Source organism: Zalophus californianus, chromosome 7, assembly GCF_009762305.2.
Source record: "Zalophus californianus isolate mZalCal1 chromosome 7, mZalCal1.pri.v2, whole genome shotgun sequence".
Lineage (NCBI taxonomy): Eukaryota > Metazoa > Chordata > Mammalia > Carnivora > Otariidae > Zalophus > Zalophus californianus.
In genome coordinates, this window is record NC_045601.1 from 72417394 (window position 1) to 72437392 (window position 19999).

General features: G+C 40.3%; 1 non-coding gene across 1 annotated transcript; it reads left to right on the forward strand.

Annotated features, from left to right (window-relative positions):
• The first annotated feature begins 5338 nt into the window (after positions 1-5338).
• LOC113928116 lies at positions 5339-5443 on the forward strand. The gene has a single exon (XR_003521799.2). It is a non-coding gene; the product is annotated as a U6 spliceosomal RNA (small nuclear RNA).
• Positions 5444-19999: the final 14556 nt, after the last annotated feature.

A 19999-nucleotide genomic window follows, 5' to 3' on the forward strand; every position in this document is an offset into this window, starting at 1 on the left:
ATTCAACAGTCTATTATTATCATAATTTTTATCCAAGTTTTTTCTTTACTGTCTCTGGATTTTTTAAAAAGATTTTATTTACTTATTTGAGAGACAGAGAGCACGCGAGCAGGGAGAGGAGCAGTGAGGGAGGGAAGTGGAGGGGGAAAGAATCTCAAGGAGACTCCATGCTGAGATTGGAGCCCACTCGGGACCCAATCTCACAGCCCTGAGATCATGAACTGAGCCAAAACCAAGAGTTGGAAGCCTAACCTACTGAGCCACCCAGGCAACCTGTTGTCTCTGGATTAAAAAGTGTTTGTTGTCCCTAAAATATACAAAGTCGACTAGGTCAGGATCTGCCAAAAATTATATGTAATATTACAGACCAATCCTCCCAATAATCTTAAACTGCTGTTTCTAATGCCAAAAAGCAAAGAAAGTGCTGCCTCCTGGTTCAGAACAGTCAATCTGGAAGTGAGCCAATCACAAATGGCAGCAGTAGAGAAGTGGACCCATGATGTTTGGGGCTGTGTCAGTTTGGCTCCCATGGATGTTATTGGGCATGCTTCCCACTGACCAAATGGCTTCTGTTTCACGTGGCTGGTGACTATGGAAATGCAATCATAAAGGCATCTGTACTAGTCATCCAAAGAGACAGAACCAATATAGAAAAAGATTTTATTAGAAGAAGATTTCTAGTATAAAGAGATTTATTATAAGGAATTGGCTCAAGCAATTACAGAGGCTGAGAAGTCTGCTGTCTGAAAGCTGAAGACCCAGAAAATCCAGGGGTATAGTCCAAAGCCATGAGGACCAGAGCACTTATGGGAAAGCCCCATTAAGAAAGCAGGAGAAGACCAATGTCTTAGCTCAGTCAGAGAGAGTGAATCCTGGCTTCCTTTACCTTTATGTTCTATATAGGTCCTCCATGGATTGGATGATTCAGTGTGGGATGGCAATCTGCTTTGCTCAGTCTACCAATTCGAGTGCTAATCTTATCAAGAAAAACCTTCACAAACACATCCAGAAATAATGTTTACCCAAACATCCTCACACCATGTGACCTAGTCAAACTGACACCTAAAATTAACCATCACAGCATCTCCTCAGAGGGAAAGCTCCATATTATCAGGGACAGTTCATCTGTGCCCAAGTATCCTGAGATAAGCATGGGCCTTGCTTATTTTTTATTCACTCTGGGGCTCACCACTCCCCCACTCCAAGTTCTGACTCCAGAGTTTAAACAAGGCCAATAATAATTTTATTTCTAGCCCAAGTGTTACATGCTTGTTAGTGGGGGTATAAATAGCAGTTCAGTTTGCACACCAGAAGAACAGATTGGGAGCACTACCCTGAATATGACAGTGATGTTACACCTGCTTTGTGCAGAGACTTAACTAATATGCCAGTACCAGTGCCTGTGCAGACCAAGTAGGACTTGGAGGGAGGAGAGTGAGGCCAGCCTCTGGAGGGCAGTGTCCTTCCATGAGTCATGAACCTGCATGACCAGTGACCTGGCTTTTCCAGGCCAAGTTCTACTTATTCTAAATGTGTGCATGTAAGCACACCCACACATGCACACATACATACACACACTCACCAATCTTTAGCTTTCAGAAGGGATGTCGTACTGCAACTTATAAAGTAAAGGAAAAATAAGATTTAATTCATTTGTCAAAGTGTGTATATATACACACATACACATACTACTCTACTGTTAACATAGTTATCTAAACATGCACTTGCTGAGTCTTTAGTCCTTCCCAAATCAACAGAAAGGGGTTTGGTTTTGTGAATAGAAATAATGTCTAATTCACCCTTATCTCATTAATGATTCCAGTTAATTTCAGAGCTCTGTTGCTGCCAGCTTCTTATTCCTTTACTGACCATAGTACCATGCTGGGCTTTAACATATTAGCATAATCTGTTGATATTAAGGATTAAGGATTGGGAGTACTAGGTCGACCTGCATGGATTTGTGCAAAGAATCATGTTGCTGGCGTTGTATACACACACACATACACACACACACACACACACACGCACACTCACATTGTGTACTGTGTTTGGGAACTAACTTTTTGACATGGACCCCAGGAGATAAGAGTCTGAGGTATAGGGCGCCTGGGTGGCTCAGTTGGTTAAGCGACTGCCTTCGGCTCAGGTCATGATCCTGGAGTCCCAGGATCGAGTCCCGCATCGGGCTCCCTGCTCAGCAGGGAGTCTGCTTCTCCCTCTGACCCTCTTCCCTCTCATGCTCTCTATCTCTCATTCTCTCTCTCTCAAATAAATAAATAAAATCTTTAAAAAAAAAAAAAAAAAGAGTCTGAGGTATAATTCAGAACACCAGAGAATGCATGCATTAGTAAAAAATGTAGACGTCCTGTAGCACAACCTTCTCATTAAAACCTCAGGGTCTAAGAGGCTAGTAAGTTCACACAGCTGGTCAGTAGCTATCTTGAACTCTAAAGTCACCCCCAAACAAGGCTAAGTATTAAAAATATTTAACAATTGGTAAGGAACTGGCAATGACAAAGAGTCTGGAAGCCACAGATGACTGGCATTAATGCATGCCATCTGTGTATCATCCATGACCCAAATGGCTGCCCTTTGCTGCATCTCAGAACCATCCTCCCGCAACCCCCTCCCCACCCTCTGCTACAGCAGCAGATCTGAATTGCTCACAATCATTCAGTTCCTATGATCCTAGAGAACTTTAAGTCTTGACCACTTTTTCCTGGATGCTAAAAGGACAACTAAAGAGATTGTGGATTTAACCTAGATTGCCTGAGTCAGTTGCTTCAAGGCATTTCTTCTTCTGTAGTTAGACTGTCTTTTGTTCAGTCTCATCCCCCTGGTATTGAACTAAGACTTCCTATATTTGGTCCAATTCTTCCTCATTACCACCTCCCACACCCGTTTAGAAATTAAGAATCAATGGCATAAGAATCCTAGTGGGCTAATGGCACCTTTGTAACAGAACTCAGATATCAGCATCCCCTAACTTACTCTTTTCAGTGCCCACATTGTTCTTAGGCTATTTAATAAAATACTATTTGGTTTAGTACAAAGAATAAAAACAGCTTGTGATTCTCCTCTCTTTTCAATGTTCCCTTTCTATTTTTGTACACTCTCCCCCAAAGAAATTTTTCTTCGAGAAAAATAAAGTTAATGCCCATGTCAAGTGCCCATTTAGAAGAACTTTGCTCCACCAGCTCTGCCAGGATAATGAAGGGTGATTGCTGTCACCGGCAGACCCGAGGCTTCAGTGCCAGCGAGTCATCAGGCTGATGCTTCCCCCAGCGTGACAACTTCCTTCTCTCAAGGGTTTTCCCTGGGAATCTATAGTGGCACTTGAAAAGCAAATAATTAAGAGCAATAAATAGCAAAATCCTCTAGAGAAATATAAATTATTCATAATAATAACTGTGCAGGCTGGCTGGAGGAGGAGTGTTTTTATCATGTGCAAGAATTTTCTGAATCTGCTCAAATATGTTTAAAATCTTGGTGTTAAACACTGTTAGTTCCTCAAACCAAATAGAATCACTCTTCAAGGATTTCTTATAACGCCAAAGTATCAAATTTGATCACTTGCTCTCTTTCATAGTATTAGTGCAAAATATTTTTATCTTACTACATTATCCAGGTTCTACATTATCATTGCTCATCCTCAGGCTCAGCAACACATCTTAGGGCTGGGAAGAATAGTGTGGTTCAGAGGAATGAAGTAAACGGCATAACTCAGGGATCTGGATCGTAACTCAGTTACTAGCTGGATGCCCCTCAGCAAGTAACCTGCTGAGCTTCAGTTCCATCATTGATAATTCTGGAAGTAATCAATCCTGTATCATAGGGCATTATGAGACTCCAAGGAAATGAGGTATATAAAAGTATTTTTAAACAACAAAATACTACACAACTAGTTAAATAAATTGTATCATTATTTCTCCTGCTTTTACCCATTGTGTTCTATGAATGCTACCACATCACTTTGGGAACTTAATATTTCCCATCTTTGAGATCCTCTTGAGACGTCTTCTTGACAATGCCTAGTAGCTGAAGAGTCTTTGTTTAAAGAGTTTTTATAGGGGTGCATGGGTGGCTGTTTAAAGGGTTTTTATAGGGTCGCCTGGGTAGCTCAGTCAGTTAAACGTCCACCTTTGGCTCAGGTCATGATCTCAGGGTCCTGGGATCGAGTCCCGCATCGAGCTCCCTGCTCAGGGGAGAGTTTGCTTCTCCCACTGCCTCTCCCCCCGACTCATGTGTGCTCTTTCTCTCTCTCTCTCTAATAAATAAATAAAATCTTTTTTTAAAAAAGAGTTTATATATATATAGATCTTATCCTCTCTTCTTGATGGGATAGTGAACTGAATTTGGGATGCAGGCAAATGCTACCTTGGGAGACGAGAGGACAATCAGTGAGAAAGAGTAAAGGTGGTCTCCCACCCATTCCTGGTTTAGACTCTACAGCTGGAACTTAGAGAACAAGCTGATGGTAACCAGAGGGGAGTTGGGTTGGAAGGATGGGTGAACTAGGTCATGGGAATTAAGGAGTGCATCTGTTGTGATGAGCACTGAGTGTTGTATGCAAGTGTTGAATCACTGTATCATATACCTGAAACTAACTTTACACTGTATGTTAACTAACTGGAATTTAAATAGAAACAAAAAAAACCCCAAAACACCTTCTTGCTGTGTCCTGAGGACTGGCTCCCTCAGGCAATCATTCTAGCAGGGCTTGAAAATGTTGCTCTTCTTTCTAGTTATATTGTTTGGGGTTTATGTTAGTTTTTCCAATCTGGTTACTATGCAAAACAGGTCCTCTTCTTCAAAGAGTCCCTTTAACAGTAGGTAAGCTTGGGTACATCTTATCTTCCCCTTTACATAGGTCAGCTCTTAAGGTCTCATTTTCCCCCTTCATATCTGTTCAGCTTATCTTCTAACATCTGTGTTTCACTTAAGGTTCTCTTTCTCTTTTTGTTCATCAGGCTTTTAAGTTTTTATTTCATTTTATTTCTTCTATTATTTTTATTAGCTGGACTGAATAGGACCTCTCTATTTGAGTGAAACTATTTTCAGATTACTCCAGCTCCTTATTGACTTTCTAGGCAAATCTAATCCTTAGAAACAGGAAATTCCTGAGAGAACATCTTTTTCACTATCTTCCTAGGTTCTGGGTCTTCAATAACTTATGAATTCATTGAAAAATTGTGCATGTTTTTGTCATAATAAGGTGTCAGACCCTTTTATTTTTTCATTAGTAAAATCTACCGCACTTCTTCAGTTGGACCCTGAGTTTGGCTCTCTGAAAAACTAAGGTCAAGAGAGATTCTGTCATTAAGAAATCCAGAGCAGTGCTTGCTTCAGCTTACATATACTAAAAAATTGGAATGATACAGAGAAGATTAGCATGGCCCTGCGCAAGGATGACATGCAGATTTGTGAAGCATTCCATATTAAAAAAAAAAAAGAAAAGAAAGGGACACGGGGGTGGCTCAGTCTGTTGTGTGTCTGCCTTTGGCTCAGAGTCCTGGGATCAAGTCCCCATCAGGTTCCCTGCTCAGCGGGGAGCTGCTTCTCCTTCTGCCTGCAGCTCCCCTGCTTGTGATCTCTCTCTCTGACAAATAAATAAAATTTAAAGATAGATAGAAAGAAAGAAAGAAAGAAGAAAGAAGAAAGAAAGAAAGAAAAAGAAAGAAAAAGAAAGAAAGAAAAAGAAAGAAAGAAAGAAAGAAAGAAAAGAAGAAAGAAAAAGAAAGAAAGAAAGAAAGAAAGAAAGAAAGAAAGAAAGAAAGAAAGAAAGAAAGAAAAAGAAAGAAAGAGAGAGAGAGAGAGAAAGAAAGAAAGAAAGAAAGAAAGAAAGAAAGAAAGAAAGAAAGAAAAAGAAAAAGAAAGAAAGAAAGAAAAAAGAAATCCAGAACCAATTTGAAGTAATATATGATAAGGAATAACCCACACTTATGATATACCACATTAACCCAAACTTAGCCAAGCGCCTCCCCTGTATTCTCTTGGTCTACAATGTAAAATGGAATTTAGGCAACCAGTCCAGAGCTGCCTACTTAGACCCAGCAGGTACAACTGAAACCTCAAACACCATGAGTGCTCTGTAAGATATACAGAACTTAGATCCTTTGACATTAAAATTCCTGCCTACTGATCTGGCTGGAAAACAGTCAATAGAGCCAATATTGTCTGTCTAACCAACACCTGAAAGGTCTAATTCTACCCCAGCTTTCTTGTAATACTAAGCAAACTGAAATAGCCTATACTTTAAAACCTAAACTCATTTGTTGGACCACATGAGTTAAAAGCCCAACTCACCAATTTAAAAAAAAAAAGCCCATTTCACCAATCCCCAACTCTGCCCACAATTGTAAAAATGGGCAGCATAACCCAATATAGACCACAGCTGCCAAACTCAACAGAATAAAAAACCATGGCCTGACCCATTCCAAAGTCTCAATCTCTGAGTGTTGGTTTTCTTCCCAAATTCCACTCCTTATTTATTGCTCATGATCCTCAGCCCATTCACCAAATATCAGATCAGGGAAGGGTCACTTAAGGACACCTCCGTTCCCCATCTCCCTACAGAGGTTGAGCCTGTCCCTGAAATTAAGACAGGGTGGAGGATCAGAGCAGAACGTGTAGTCTCTGCAGTAAGCAAGGGAAAAGGAAGGACTGAGCCAGGGGGCACACTCAGATTTTCCCCTCAAACTCTCTAATCAGAAAAGTAAATTCTCTTGCCTTGAGTAGGACAGAGTAAAGGACATTAAGGGAAATATCTTTCTTCAAAGAAACCAGAAGTTGTTAATAAGCACTCCTCCAATTTTGATCGTGAGTTAAGATAGCACCTAACCTTAACTATTCAGTGATTTTTCTCTGGGCACAAAGGAAGCAAAAAATTGGTTTCGTATAAGATTTTGACTTCCTTAGAACAATGAATCAGAGAGAGGTTAGTTTTAGCCTCTAGGTTGTGAGATCTATGTGATACAAAATTAAATACAGGTTGATGATTGTATTATCATAATCATCAGTATGAAGGTGAACCTTAGGGTGACTTAATAGCAATATTATTTGAAATTTGGGATGCTGTAAAAAAATAGTGATTAATGATTATTTTCATTGTTATGAATTATTTATAACATCTGAAATAATATTATAAATTTGATGATTGCAATAATGTGATATAACAAGAACTTAAAGATAATTCTTATAATATTTAATTTGGATATTATTTTATATTAAGTCAATAAGGAAGTAGATTGGAGTAGATGGGGTCTGCATTTATGAAAGAGTGTATAATGGAAAATTATTGCCAAAGAATTTAAACAGAATTGTGATTCCAAGGAAAATTTCTTCACAGAAGGGCTTTTGTAGCTTAACAAATCTCCTGAGAACTACAAAACATTACTTGACATAGATCCCTGGCCAAAAGAACAGCCACTGATAACATTAAGAGATTCTATCAAAGTTGAGATGACCCAACATCAGCATCAACACGGACTTCAAGAAAGCCACTCTTGAGTTCTGCATAAATGGAACCCCACACAGGCATTCCATCAAAACCACAAATGTCTCTCATTCCCTTACTAGGTCTGGTCCTTTAGGTAAGGTCTCTAACCAGTGGTAACTCTGGCAACTCACAACCGAACCATGTACCTGTGATGCAACTTTGTGACAATACTATTAAAAATGGGAATTTCATGTCATACTACAAAAATGTTCAATTGTTTAATTTGACAGAGTGTCTTCTCAACAGGCAGCTGCCATTACTTTTTGAACTTCACTTCTGGAGGACTTAGAGCAATAAGAGGAAGGAAGAAACACTTCTTAGCTGGTGTCACATTTTCTCAAGTGGAGGCTTTCTTACTAAAATAAAATAAAAATATTCTTGTAACTAACAAGGTTTGACAAGTTAAAATGTATGTCGGCCACGAGAAAGGGGTGTTACGTACATCAGAGGCATGAGGACAACAGAGTTTACAATAAGTTCTGTAGCTGTGTGCTGCCCTGGTTTAAGTGTAGGGTGGAGTTAACCCAATCTAGTTTTTCCAACAAAAAAATAACTTTTCCCAAGCCCTGTGTACCCTTGCCTGTTCCTTTGTTATTTAATCATACAGATCCCTAATAAGAATGCCCTCTGAAGGGTAAAGGAAGAAAACTTAAACATTCCTTTTGGTATTTACCTAAAAGTATATACATAATGATATTTTCTCAGCTTAAGCTCTATGAAGTTATACAATATTCTTTCTTCAGCAAAGAGAAGCAGCAAATTCCCAATGCCTTGCCATGCGTCCTTTTCTACAGGTAACAAGTCCATCCAGGCAAATAGTTACCTTTCTTCAAATAAGAACAAAAACAAGAATTTAAAAATTTGAGGAGCTTGGGAAATTGATGAAAATGGAAACTATGTGTAGGGAGAAAATGTTATCTTTTGATCACAGCCTTCCTTTCTATTCACTTAATACAGCCCAAATTTGCATATCAGAACACACTCCTTTTCCAGCACAGGAGTAGATAGTCTGTTTAAAAATAATGTCAAATTGAGACAGGTATATTATAAAACAAGGGGAAAAAGAGAAGAAGAAGAAACACTGCTTCATTGCTTTCCTTACTCTAGAATATCACTCACCCATCCATCTTTCTATTTCTGAGCAAATCAAGCATCTGCTTTATTGGGTCTGCACCAGCAATAAGTTGACAACTGATGATTTTCAGGCAGTCTTCAGCCTTCAAGGCTCACCATGGAGTGATGGTGCTGGTCTGTCTATCTCTTTCCATCCCCTCCCCTACCTCTGGGAGTGAGTCTGTCTGTCCGTTCCTCCTTCTTCCACGACAAGAGCCCCCAGCTTCGGCTGCCAGGCTCTCAGGGAAACACATAGCCCAGAGGCTCTAGGGTTCATGGGGAGCTCAGGCTTAATGTCCAAGTGATCTCCAGTCCCACCAAGTCTCTCAGAGTCATTACAAGATTGGTTAGATAGACTTTGGAGGCTTGTCTGGAAGGCTATCTATTAGTGATAGCCTTTGAGTGCCAATAACACTTAGAACAGCCTTTTTCATATATTACAATCACTTGCACCTACATTAGTGTGGGACATTACTTCTGTGGAAGAGGCCTGTAAATGAACCAGATGAATCAAGTAAAAGATGCGCATTAAAGTTGCTACATATTGGGGCTCCTGGGTGGCTCAGTTGGTTAAGCGACTGCCTTTGGCTCAGGTCATGGTCCCAGGGTCCTGGAATTGAGCCCTGCGTCGGGCTCTCTGCTTGGTGGAAAGCCTGCTTCTCCCTCTCCCACTCCCCTTGCTTGTGTTCCCTCTCTCATTCTCTCTCTCTGTGTGTGTCAATTAAATAAATAAAATCTTTAAAAAAAATAAAGTTGCTACATATTAATATTAAAACGTAATAGAGTAAGCTACAAATGAGCAGGAATACGTTGGAATGCCCACTCCCCATTTACCAGCAAACATTTGATACTAGGCTAGATACAATAATAGCTTGAATGCCAAGATATCTGCATTTAGATTTCTCCCTTTTTTTCTTAAACATATATTTTTCAGTCTATTTTTTACTATCCTTGGTCCTTATCAGTAGGCCTTCAACAATCCTGAAAGAAATGCAACCTCCCTCTAGTATATAAACATTAAGCAACTCTGGGTCTAACAAAGTGTGATGCCAATCTTAATTTTACAAATTATTTATCATTAATAAAAAAGAGATTAGGTCCTAAGGAAATGCAGCCCCCAACCCAATCCCATGGTACAGAATTTATTTTGTGTGAGCCTGGATCAAACAAGTAAATGTGATGTTTAAGGTATCACATTGCTTTTCCCATGAAGCTCTTTAACATCCCCAGCACTACTCTTTGCCTTCTTGAGGTTGACCTAGAATGCAACACAAGTCATACAGGTTGCTGGGATACAAATTCTGGCCTCCCAACACTGGGAACCTCATGAATGTTTTCATCACTTTTTGTTATGATTTTGGAGCCCCAGAAATTCCAGTCTCTCTCTCCAGTCATGTCAATACCTTCATCAACCTTATCATAACTGTGTTTACCTGTATGTATCTGATGCTACTGAATACTGCCACCTCCTTCTTGAATTCCATCTGTCTTGGTGTTCCAAGGTACTGCCCCTGGAGTAGCCAGACCAGCTCCTTGCTCTCAGTTCTCCTGACTTAAGCAAAGTAAGTGACAATTAATGCAGTATGACTCCCGGTTCACCAGAAAAATCTCCCTGTGAGCCACCCTATAAGGATCCTTCTTCCTAGATTCATTGTCTTGGCTTAGCCAAGCCTCTAGAGGAGTTCTTTGTTTAGACTTAAAAGATATATAGCAGCACAGATGTGAAATCTATGAAACATGCACCAAGAAGCAAAGGCTTGATATCAGTGGTATAAGACCCCCCCATTATTATTTCATCCTTCCCCTACATACACACAAACCTTTTGTGAGCAATCACTGCCTGCTACTTTCCCTCCTCTTCCACTGTGAGACCTGGTGCTTCCTCTTCAGTCTCTGTCCAACTCAAGGCAAACAAATACTCTGTTTTGAAAGGATTCTAACCCCTAATCTATGACCCACTTTCACATTCTATAAGTTTCTTTCTCACTCCAAAATCAAAAGATTATGTAGATGAATGAGAATATCTTAATAAAAGTGCATAAGATGATAAGCATGTATTGTGTTAAATCAACATCTTGGGCCATCAAACAGCATGTATGTTTCAGTTCTTTTCTTTAATAAACCAATCCCTGCCTCCCATTTTGACAGAAAGGCATGAGTAGGCATTTTTTAAAGGAAAGTATATTTCATTCAATAATATTATTACTTGATGTCAATAACAGATCAGGGGATTCAATCCCTCGGGACAAAGAGTGAGAGAGAGTGATGCAGGGAAGGACAAGAAGCAATACAAGCTGACGGTTAATCATGATGGCCAGGGCTTCGAAATGAGTTGTGAAAAGACAAGACATTCCTGATCAGCCGCGCAAGATGAATCCACACAAGCTATGCAAAGAAGAGGTAACTTGGAACTTTGTCAGTGAGAGAAAGGAAACAGAAGTATTCCCTTCAATTCTCACAGAGATTTTCCCTGCTCACTCTCTAGATGCACATACTTACAAGCTATAGAGCATCCCTCCTGGGATCTGCTATTTATCTGCCTGGATTTCTCCTGTCAAATATCTCCTATGGTCAAAGTTTACACCATGAGGAGTTAACTACCCCCTACTTGCAGTTGCCACATCCAGCTCTTTCCATTTGGCGCCCTCTCACAAAGTTAGATCCCACTCTCTGAAGTATGTGTGCCATGTTAAATATGAGTTTGGAGGTAGCCAGATCTGTAGCTACAGAACAGGTGTCAAAGAATTTGTCTATTTATGCCAGTAAAGACATTCCATCTAGAGGAGCAACTGTATTTCAAGCCATCCACTAATTAAACTTCGATTAATTCATTGCTAACCCTACATCTTATTCACAGGTCCAAAAGTGGGTAGAAGGAGAATGTGATATCAATCACCACCCCTCTGCTCCAGCCTCCCACATCTTTGCAATTTTGGTTGGGAGGGAGTGGAGAGGGAAATTTAGGAACTTCCACAAGCTGATGACAGATTATTTATTGTATACCTAGGAACTAGAGAAATTACCACAAGATGGTTTGATGGGCCCATTAAGTCTACTTTAGGATGCTTCCCATTTTACAGATGAGAACACTGAGTGAAATAACTTGTCTTAAGTCCCAACATCTAGTGACAGTCAGGGCAAGAGTGCCCATGTTAGTGCCTCCCAGGACAGTGTTATTAAGAAACCACCCCAAAGTGATTTCTGTAATGTAAAAGAGCCATTCTTTTAGAGTGTGTTGTGTTACTGACTGCTTCAAAGTCTTTGTCCTGTTCCTGAGAAATAAATTCTCTTCACAGCTGCGGCTCACAGAAACAAGAATAGTTCAGAATAGAATATCCCTCTCATTTATTATGTACTTGAAAAACAACTTGACCATGTCACAGAATCATCTGTGATTCGTTTAGACTGCATCACTTTAGCAGTTGTGAAGTTAATGCATTCTTCTTTGTCATGTCTTTGCTTGAACACATAGTCATTCCAGTCATCACAGGGGCAAGGGAATGTGATCTACCTTCTATTATGCACTTGGTGAACTAATACATCATCAGATTTCAGAAGTTTTGAGTTTGATGGCACATGTCAAAGCTTAAATTAAGCCTGTTTCTAGAGATGAATGCCATTTTAGGCTTGTGAAAAGGCAACAAACACTGTTCTTTCCTAAAGAGCAGATGACATTTGAGCTGGGTTTTGAAAGAGATGTTCCTAGTCCAGAAGGTTCTTCTTGTCTGCCTGCTCTTCCTAGTCTCCTCATTTTGCTGATGAAGAAACTGAAACCCAGAGAAAGGGAGGAACTGAGTGAGGTGACTCTAGATGATGGCAGTGTTAGGATGACATTTCCTGAGTGCTGGGCCAGTCTGATCTCTAACATGGGGTACCTGACTGTTGATTGTACTTCTTATTAATCTTCATGGGCTTTGGAGTCCAAAGACCCAGACCTATCAATGTCTAGTTCTTCCTGATAAACTACGGAGCCCAGTATTATCACCTATAAAACAGGTAGAGCAATAATTACTACTCCCACAAAGTTATTGTGAGAAAGAGATTCCTTATGAATAAGGAAGTATTCTATACAGATTGAGACATCATATAAAATGTGAGATAATAGAATATATATATATATATATGTCTCTGCCCACCAGTTCCTGGCACAGAGTTCTTAAAACCCTTATAATTTCCTAAATGATAAGAACACTAGGGTCATCTCTTGTTCTAATATTTGTCTTTGACCCAGTCTCTGACACAGGGCCCCTAAAACTCTTGTAAGTTCCTAAGTAATAAGAACACTAGGAGGATCTTTTGTTCTAATGAGGTGACTCTGGGCAGGCTCCTGGGTGGCTCCTGGATACAGGCTTGGACCCAGAAAGATGAAGCCATGATTAGAAGTTTGGAATTTTTAGCCCCACCCCCCCACCATCTTCCAGAGAGTAGAGAGGGGCTGGAAATGGAGCCAATGATCAATCATGTCTACACAATTAGCCTCCATAAAAATCCCAAAACTATGGGGGTACAGAGAGCTTCCAGGTTGGTGAACACATCCACACTGTGAGGGTGACATACCCCAACTCCACAGGGACAGAAGCTCCTGTGCTCAGGACCCTCCCAAATTTCACCCTATGTATACCCTCTGTGGCTGTTCATCTGTATCCTCTACTACATCCTTTAGTAAATGGGTAAATGTAAGTAAATATTTCTCTGAGTTTTGCAAGCCACTCAAGCAAGTTAATTGAACCCACGTTAGGGGATGATGGAATCCTGACTCTATAGCTGATTGGTCAGAAGCGCAGGTGACAACCTGAGCTTGTGACTGGCATCTCAAGTGAGGATCAGGAGACAGTCTTGTGGAACTGAGCCCTTAACTTGTGGGATCTGATGCTATCTCCAGGTAGAGAGTGTCCAAATTGAATTAAATTGAAGGATACCAGCTGGAGTCACAGAGAATTTCTTGGCATGGGCAAAAGCCTCCTCACATTTGGTGACCAGAACTGTTAGAAGTGTTCTGTGTGAATAATGCAACATATTTTAAGAAAAAAGAAAAAGAAGAAGATAGCAGGAGAGGAAGAATGAAGGGGAGTAAGTCAGAGGGGGAGACCAACCAGGAGAGATGATGGACTCTGAAAAACAAACTGAGGTTTCTAGAGGGGAGGAGGGTAGGGGGCTGGGTTAGCCTGGTGATGGGTATTAAAGAGGGCACGTTCTGCATGGAGCACTGGGTGTTATGAACAAACAATGAATCATGGAACACTACACCAAAACAAATGATGTAATATATGGTGATTAACATAACAATAAAAAATTTAAAAAAAAAGAAGTGTTCTGTGTGACTAGTAAAGGAGATGCAGAAGAAACATACAGTAGGGAAGAATTAGGTTTTTCCCTACATAGGAAGTAAACGGTAGTTTCTTCCTTTACAAACATTAATTATTGCTACTTCTTTCTAACAATGAGTTTGCCAATTTTTTTGCACATAGAATTTAATAGAAGTTTGTGCCACCCACAAAGTTAAGACAAACTGATTTTAGAAGTACTACAAACTTTAAAAGTATACATGTAAATGATACAAGATGAAGAAATTTCTTTGAGCTCTAAATTCGTCTTTAGTATTTCATTTTTGCAGCTGGCCATGTCCCAACACACCTCTTAATCAGTCTTGAGTACATTGAATCTGCTCTGAGAATTAGCCAGGATGTTTTAGTCACTGGGCCCCATCATTTTACCCTCAGCCACTCTTTCCCTTTGGGACATCCAGTGCCAAACAGAGGTCTAAGACTATTAGACTAATGTCTCCTGGGACTTCTCCAGCAGGTTTCCTTGAAGATCCAGCTACCCATCCAGCTATACTGACTGTAATAACTATAACTAACACTTGCACAGACTCAACTAACAAAGCCGTTACCTATACAGTCTGCAAAGGCAGGGAAGCTTTTGTCCATTTAAAAGTGGAGGCTCACTGATGTAAAGTGATTTTTTTCAGGTACCGTACTGGCAAGTTCTGATACTAAATACAGTGTGTTTCCTGTTTCAGCACACTGTTGTCTCTGTGAATTCCTAAGGTTAAAAGGAGTCTTTATATCTTCCAGAAGCAGAATCCAACATGTGGGTATAAATAAGGGCGGAGAGAAAGTCTGCCACTCAGATTTCTGAAGTCTGTATATTTGGTGAAAATCCTTACATGGTATGTATTTATATGATATGTAGGCTGTTAGCATCAATGGTGAAGCACAACAGTAACATAAAAGATGTTAAGGACAGTTTGCCACAACAGTTGTTTTTACATGAATATACATCCCTTTCCCTGCTGGTGATGTGTTAGCATGAAGGAAGGAGGAAAGATGTGCCTTGGTATTTCTATCAGTCTCCATTGGGACAGGCTCAAAGTCAGAAGCTGATGGTGGGAAGCAAAAAGTATTCTGTCTGTGAATGCCTATGAATCTCTCTATTCACCAGATGTGGGCAGAGACAGCTATGGGGTTTAGACACATTTAGTGATAATGCTTTTCAGCTGCTGCCCAGATGGGGCTCAGATTCAATCTCCAGTAATATCTTTGCTTCCCTCTCATTGCACCCATGTACCCTAGGGTTGGCACAGAAAAGCACTCATGATCTTTTATCATTTAGACATCTGGTGCAAAAAGAATTTTTCCCTGGGCTACTTGAAAACTCACAAATATGATTTGGTTGACCTCAAGTGCATAAAAGTGTGAGAAATTGATAGGATGTCAGAAGCACCTTGGCTCACACACTGCACCTCACAGTCACCTGGCTCTTGCAGCTCTAGCACTTGCCATTTCCTCTTCCAGGGCCCTTTCCTTTTGGGATACGCACAGAAACTACCCAAAGGCCAGAAAACAGAGTAGGAGGCCTCACTGGGGATCACAGCCCCCTGAGGCCAGTTAGCATCTATATCAACATGACCTTGACTGTTCCTCTACACACCCAGGCTCCAGAAGCATATGTCTGGACCTCTCCTTGATAAGCATCCTCTAGTTTGACCCAAACACAAAATCACTCTGTCCATGCTCTTCCTGATCTTTTCAGACACGCCCTGTTGCTGAAGATTTCTCTGCCCTATCTAGGAGCAGCAGGCCTGGTTCCACGGACTGTGGGGCCCAGTGCAAAATGCAAATGCAGGAACCCCTGCTCCAAAAGCAGGGGGGAAAGTGTTAAAGTATTGAAATACGGAACATTTTCTTTCTTGCATGGCCTCTCTCTTGCTTTGTCATGGTGTTTTCTATTTGATATGTAATGTCATTCTAAGTAAAGAAAAATTACAAATTTAAATTACTAGCTTCAATTTTATCATTTGTCTTTATATTGTGCGATGCCAGCTTTAAATGCAAATGCAGGCGCATTTAACTCATTTGTGGAGTCACCAACATTAAGCTATTTGTATATCATAAAAGCATATGTATTTTGCTCTCACCAGAAGAGTGGGAAAACTGCATAAAATAAAATCCACTGTTTTTCTTTCACTTGTTTAGACATGCACGTACTACTACCTAAACTCTGTACCACTGGCTTACTATTAAGAGAGGAAGGCTGACACAATATGAGACTGTGAGTTGCCCTCTCCCTCCCTTTCCTTCTGTGTCATCATTTTCAGCATAAGTGTTTGGCTAGTGCAGGGAGGTACAGGAGTAAGAAAGAACATGACAGAGATCCTTGGTCATTTGTGTTTCTTGGGACCCTACTGCCTTCTTTCTGTGTTCACAGCAAATTCTGGTTAGGATGGAAAGCAGGACTTACCAGGATTGTCAATCCTTCCACTTAATCATAGATGTAACATGCTTACCTTATACTCACTTTGAGGCTCACTGATCTCCCATGCACTCTGTAATCACGGCTACCCTGTGCTCATGGAATCTTATGTTCATGGTCATTGTGTCCTGTGTTCATGCAGCTCCCTGTGCTCAAGGATATCCTGTGCTCACGGGGTATCCATGCTCATGGACACCCTTTACTCATGAGACACCCTGTTCTCATGGGGCATCCTGTGTTTATAGGCACCTTATTTTTATGGGTACCCTGTTCTCACGGATATTCTGTGTTCATGGGGCATCTTTTGCTCATGGGACCTGGTGAGCATTATATGCGATGAGGAAGGAAGTAATTGAGGACATGCATATTGCACATAGCTCCTCTTTTAGGTGCATTTCCAATGCTCCATTGACTTCACTTACAAAACAAATGCATCTTCACATTTTGATAGGTTTTAACCTGTTTTACATCATATAACTCTGACCTGTGCAGGTATCTCAGGGCCCTAGCTCCACGACTCTCCAGATATTTTGTTATTCCTCCTCTTGCAGACCTCTAACCACCCATAACTGGTGTTGGCAAGGGAATCAAAAACAAGCAGTTTCGGGCGCCTGGGTGGCTCAGTCGTTAAGCATCTGCCTTCAGCTCAGGTAATGATCCCAGGGTCCTGGGATCGAGCCCCGCATCGGGCTCCCTGCTCTGCGGGAAGCCTGCTTCTCCCTCTCCCACTCCCCCTGCTTGTGTTCCCTCTCTCGCTGGGTCTCTCTATGTCAAATAAACACATAAAATCTTTAAAAAAAAAAAAAAGAAAAGAAAACAAGCAGTTTCTAGGAAGCCATGTGGCAAATGCATTACTGAGTTTGAACACTCTAGTGTGCAACCTGTGGTGTCATTCCTAAAAATGGCTACTATAAAATCTAATCACTGCCTCTGTGACTGCCACTCCTTCTATGATTTACTAAAGTAAACAACAAATGGCAATTTTTTAACATTTTCCTAGCATAACAGATGGTCTATGAAACACTACTGGGGCAAAGACAAGTTTAAATCTAGTATGTGGCAATAACTGTTATGAATCAGGCAGAAGAGTTCAAGTTTCAGTTCTGCCACTAATGATGCAAGTGGCTTAGCCTCCAGAAGCTTCAGTTTTCTCCTCCATAAAATGAATCACTCACCTTACAGTATTATTTTAAGATTCCAATGAAGTAATGATTGTGAAAGCATTTTGCAAACTCTAAAATTCCATACAATTTGTGAGATGATATTATAATAATAATTGTGACCTTAGTTTAGAAATAAAAAATAAATCTTTAACATTAAATTGAAAAGTGAATTCTCTACTCCCAAAAGGACATTGTTCAAAGAACACAAGAAGAAAATCACCTCCTCTGATCCTGGCCTCCCCCCTCACTCCTAGTTTCCATACTCCCAGACAGAGAGAGGGAAAAAGATATGGACATTGGAGTAGGCACATCTAGACTAGATGGAGTAGGCACATCTAGACACTCTACTGTAAGTTGGTTAAATAAGAGCATGTCTTCTCTGCTTAATACTGAGCTCCACGAATGGACACTTTGTTTTGCTCTTTGCTGTATCCCTAGACACAAGCATAGTGCTGGGCATGTAGTAAGTGTTCAGCAGAGATTTTTGGAATGAATGCATAAATGAAGGAGTAAGTGAAAGAATGACAGAATGAATGCATGGCTGAGAGACAGATGAGGAGAGAAGGAGAGCAAAAAATATAGAGACAGGGTGAAGATAAGCTCATCCTCTAACTTCTAATTCTCACACCAACTGCTTATTTAGCCAGATGACAAGACAAGCATTTTTCAGCCTCCTTTAGCCTTCTCCTTAACCTTCGTTAAAGATTAATAATACCACAATTCCCTTCTGCCACATCAAAGGAATGAATGAGATTTCAGAAGAACATGGCCAACAGGTAAGTCTGGGGACTACTTTAGGATCAGTCCTTAGTATTTTCTGTTCTTAAAGAATAGCTTTATGCCTAATCATGATGGTTTGGTCCATTTCTTACCACATGTGACATTTTCTACAGGAGAATGATCCCACAAGTATAAATAGCCAGAACCATTAACTGAACATGACACATGGGCTACATGTATTTTTTTCGTGCAATGCAATGAAAGCTCTTTTACAAGATGCCAGTGTGCTAAAAGTATTACATCCATTCTGTTTATTGCTTTTTTTCTAATGAAGCTGAGAGAATTTGCCTTGTGGAATTTGATAAAAATAAGTCAACTCATTTATTCTGCACAGATAAAATGTTATTCAAAAAGCAGAGTTATGAGATAAAATCATCCTTTCTCTGATTCTTTTTTCTCAAAAGAGTCTTTCTAAAATCTTTTTGTTTCTAATGTGTACTTTTCCTGTTCCCAATGAGTTAAATAGATCTTAATCTAAATTCTTGTGAACACTGGGGCACCTGGGTGGTAGTCAGTTAAGTGCCCAGACTCTTGGTTTCAGCTCAGGTCATGATCTCAGGGTCATTAGATGAGCCCCACATGGGCTCCATGCTCATCATGGAGTCTGCTTAAGACTCTTTCTCCCCCCTCTGCCCCTCCCCCCTGCATTTTCTCTCTCTCTCTCTCTCAAATAAATAAATAAATCATAAATTCTTGTGGACACTATACAAAAAGTTTAAATTTGATTTATTTTTGTAAAAGTGAGCCTAGACACTCTGCCATTGCCTTAAAAATAATAAATAAGTGATTTGATTTACAAAACACTGACTCAAAATTCCACAACAAAAGAGGACCTGAGTAATTAGGCCTCCATGTACTGAGTCAGATATAGGTCTCTGTTGTAGTGGGAGTCTTGGTTCATCATATCTGACAAGCAATAAATACAAATAAATACAAAATTTTAAGTAAGCAAATAAAAAATTATTTTAAAAAAACCCACCAAGTTACTAACATAAAGCCCCAGTCCCTCACACATTATGCAATCTGATATCCCAAATCCTAAATAGACTGATTACAAGTAGTGAAACTGGTGGGAATGTAAGTTGGTACAGCCACTTTGGAACACAGTGTGGAGGTTCCTCAAAATATTAAAAATAGGGCTACCCTATGACCCAGCAATTGTACTACTGGGTATTTACCCCAAAGACACAGATGTAGTCAAAAGAAGGACCATATGCACCCCAATGTTCATAGCAGCAATGTCCACAATAGCCAAACTGTGGAAGGAGCCGAGATGCCCTTCAACAGATGAACAGATAAAGAAGATGTGGTTCATATGTACAATGGAATATTACTCAGCCATCAGAAAGGATGAATATCCAACTTTTGCATTAACATGGATGGAACTCGGGGAGATCATGCTAAGTGAAATAAGTTAAAGGGAGAAAGACAATTATCATGTGGTTTCACTTATTTGTGGAACATAAGGAATAGCATGGAGGACATTAGGAGAAGGAAGGGAAAAATGACGGGGGGGGGAATCAGAGGGGGAGACGAACCATGAGAGACTATGGACTCTGGGAATCAAACTGAGGGTTTCAGAGGGGAGGGGATGGGTGAGCCCCGTAATGGGTACTAAGGAGGGGATGTATTGCAATGAGCACTGGGTGTTATATGCAAATAATGAATCATGGAACACTACATCAAAAAC